This window comes from Mytilus galloprovincialis, chromosome 10 (genome assembly GCF_965363235.1).
Source record: "Mytilus galloprovincialis chromosome 10, xbMytGall1.hap1.1, whole genome shotgun sequence".
In the NCBI taxonomy this organism is placed as follows: Eukaryota; Metazoa; Mollusca; class Bivalvia; order Mytilida; family Mytilidae; genus Mytilus; species Mytilus galloprovincialis.
This window is the reverse complement of record NC_134847.1, coordinates 65,883,583-65,887,601: the sequence shown is the minus strand read 5'-3', so window position 1 is coordinate 65,887,601 and position 4,019 is coordinate 65,883,583. Positions and strand designations below refer to the sequence as shown.

Here is a 4,019-nt window from a genome sequence, read left to right as displayed (position 1 = left end):
CCGCTCGGTTTTTAAAAACAATGAGAAATTTACAGTGGAAATTTGAAGCTTGATCCAGATTCCAGAACAAAGAAAAAGGTAATATAATGATTGCACATTACGCCAAATAGGTTCTCCATGATAAAACAAATTTGATTGATGAAAATAAAACAGCTGTTGTCGTGTTGGGCGCCTCTTCCAAGTCTGTTATACGTGACCGTGTTGAAATATGATACTTTTTCTTTTACTGTCAATATATTGCACTGATACAAGGTATTTTAGCAAAAATGTGTGTTATTTGAATCCATTTTACAAATTGCTTGATTAACTTGTGTTGTTTCTTAAGATATATGCAATAAAGTAATAACTGTAGAAAGTTAAAAAAAAAGGGGGGGGGGATGCACAGGCACTTGTTTTCTATCTGTGACAAGAGCTACTATCCCTATATATTAACGCTACAAGTGTCTTTTTGCTCTGTTATTTTTTGATAATGATTGAAGCATAAAAGTCTTATCCATGTTATCAATGTCAGAAAATGCGATGCTAAACATATCAGCACTTTAGATATCTGGGTCCATTACAATCTCAGCACATTTCAAACTTGGCATATTACAAACTCAGCCTATTAATGATAATACTGCATAAGTCACTGGGTGTCGTCCCGAACATGCATGGAATATTTGCCACTGGATGTCGAGCAACAATCAATCAATGTATCACTGGGTCTGACATGGAAATAGACAATTGTTACAATAGACAATAATTAAAGATGTTGTAAATAGGCGTCACAAAAAAATTTAAGATAGCCGTCAAAGATGTCATAATCATTTGGGACTAGGTCATCGAAGGAAGGCGTCGCAGAAAAAAATAAAAACAGCCTTCCAAGTCTTGAAGATGTCATAATCATTTAGACTAGGATCCAGCCAGGAAAGTTGGGTAAAATTTTCTTGTTTTCAGGGTAAACCCAGTTTACAGGTGTTAAAAAACATAGGGACATCTTTTTTGCTGTACAATTTATAGTATGAAATCAACATGTTTATCAATGACGAGCTACATGTAAAAAGATCAACTCTCACTAAATGAGTGATCAGAACAATGTTGTAATCAATCATAAAACTTAAATGTATGAAATTTGGAATGCATGTAAATTTGTCACTTTGTTCTCCGACCTATAACACGCATTCATTTTTTTATATAAATAAGGCCGTGCGATTTCTCTTTTGAATTGTTTCACATTGTCATTTTGGTGCCTTTCATAGCTGACTATGCGGTATAGGCTTTGCTCATTGTTGAAGGCCGTACGGTTACCTATAAATATTAATTTCTGTGTCATTTTGGTCTCTTGTGAAGAGTTGTTTCATTGGCAATCATACCACATCTTTTTTTTTTTATATATATATGAAACAAACAGAAGAAATATAAAAGATAATTGAATGTATTTTTTTTTTTTTTTTCCAGAGTCTTGTATAAAAATCCACACATCCAATATGTGTGAGGTTGAGGAAATCATTGCAGTAACAGCATGCACTAACTCAAAAAATTTGCACCAAGATTTTAAAAAGGTAAACATCAGTTGATCAGCTCTTTTTATGTCCTCCTTAACTGAGTGATATAGTTTTACTCTTGTACTGTACATACATGTACATACATTGAACACAAAATTGGTTTCTGTTCTCTAACTTCTGCCTGAACCACATGTTATGCAACCAATACACAACACTTATTATCATAAACCACAGTTTTGAATTTGGAGAGCATCTGCTTTACTCTAGATATATATATCCTTTAATAACATGAATAAGATCATGTGTGGCTCATGGACACATTCTTCTTATATTAATTTTATTTATCAAATTATAATTTGTTGATTTTATAGATTGCGTTCATTGGCATATGATATGAGGTCTTGTTGTATCGATTTAAATTCTAAATTTATTAAGGTAGAATCCTTTGAATATCTTAAATTAATTGATAAATGACAATATTGAAAAACTTCCTTTATTATTTATTTGGACTCAGTATAAATTGTAGAATAACCAGTGGTTGCTTCAGAAAATCTTATGTCCCCCCTTTTCTTAAATTTTATTTGGGGGTGGTTGTATATGAAATACCAAAATGCAAAGGGAGTGTTGTTCTTGTTGATTTTTAATTCTGTCGGTGCTGGGGTTTAAAAAAAAGGGCCGTCTCATAGGGGCAGACATAGTATTTTCTTGAACAGACGTAATTTTATTAACACATGTTGACAATTTAACAACAAATTTATTTTTTAGATAAGAACAAAGGTTAACCATAAGTTATGAATAATTATATACTGTTGAAATAGTGTTAAATTTCTAACATACATCATAATTATGAATCTGCAAAGTTTATTATACGACCAGCAATAAAAAAAATATTGATTATGTTTATACACAGGATAATTTTTAAGAACTGTTGTAATTTATAAGTATTTTTTGTATTTTATAATTTATAATTATTTTTTTTCAGAGATCTGAAACCAACACAAGACCAGCTGGGTCAATATCCCTAATCCGCCTCCAAATGAGGAACTAATGTGCCTTCAAATGAGGAACACACAAGTTGTGTGTAAACAAAAAATGTCTCTGTAGTGATAATGGACATGTTTCATTTTTAACAAGTGACTGAGCTTTACCATTTGTGTTGATCTGGAAAGTAAAGGACCACAGTATAAATATGTAAAAACTCTGGAGTTATTGAATGTATTCAAAGTATTAAATTTTCAAAGAATTGTTTTGTGAAAAAAATAGATTTTTTACCATGAGGAGCTGCATCACAAAAGGATGTATTTGGGGTATGATCATTTACGGAAAAACGAATCGCACTTCGTATTCGAAAATTTAACCACATATATATGTGAAAATGTCTCTTCTTCGAAACAAGCCATCAAAGTTTATGATATGGACTGAACCGGAGTAGAAAACATTACTATTACCGACTACATGTATGCAGAAACAATTGAACATATTTCCCAGCTGATTAGAGGGCAGAAAACCAAAATTTGGAATGACATGTACAATGTATACAACTAACACTAGACTAAAATTTGAAATAAAAATTCAGAAACATTGTCTATTATTTTTTATTGGTTCGTGTATCTACATGTACATTGTAAGAAAAAAGAAGTCTTAACTTTTGGATACATGTATGTCTATCTCTAGGTGGTAACTGTGTAGTGAATCCAGCTGAATGAATTTTCAGTAAATATTATGGATAATGTGGTAGTTTGTTGTATTTCTGAATAATTCATTAAAAATGGTTTTCTGTCGTCAAAGTGAAATCTATATTCTAGGCCACTGATACACTAAACATTCAGAAGTTGAAGCATGTATCAAGATGTCATGTTGAAGGCTGTACAGTTTTATGTACATTTGTACCTATATTGTTTTATTGGCCATCATACCAAATCTCCTTTTTGAATTTACAAATGTATTATTTGTTAAAAGTAAGAAAAGTTGGATTTGTTAAAGGAAATGTGTAAATCTTGTACTTCAGTATTGCAAAAGTTAAAAACGTAAAGACTTTATAAACCTTAATCAACTATTTTTTTAGAAAACCAGATATTTATACATTTTGTACAATTCACACTGAAACCTGTCAAAAAGATAAAAAAAAAACCAACCTTTTTTGACAATTTTATTCACAACTAGCAATATGGAAATAGAGTACATATCGACATTGTATCCATCTTTCCCACATAGAAAAATTTAAAACTTAAAACGGGTCAAAACAAAAAATAAAGACCCTGTTTTACATACTTTTTCAATTATAGAGTTTCATTGATCCTATCAATTAAATGAAGACAAGGGGCATTTACAGTTGTCCTGTGACGTTGTTACAACGTCTTATGATGGTAATAAATTACGTCACAAATTACGTTGTGCCAACGTTGTGTGGATGGTTGTCAGCACGTCACAACGATGGTACTACGTTGTCACAACGTAATGTCAACGTTGGATTGTTTACTGGGAAAGGATCCTACAAATTAATGTAAGATACAGTCACAGAAAATAATTATATTT

General features: G+C 31.4%; 1 long non-coding RNA gene across 1 annotated transcript; it reads left to right on the top strand.

Moving 5' to 3' along the window:
• LOC143049291 (uncharacterized) lies at positions 1 to 3,068 on the top strand. Its single transcript, XR_012970166.1, has 3 exons — positions 1 to 78; positions 1,438 to 1,541; positions 2,467 to 3,068. It is a non-coding gene; the product is annotated as an uncharacterized LOC143049291 (long non-coding RNA).
• The last annotated feature ends 951 nt before the right edge of the window (positions 3,069 to 4,019 follow it).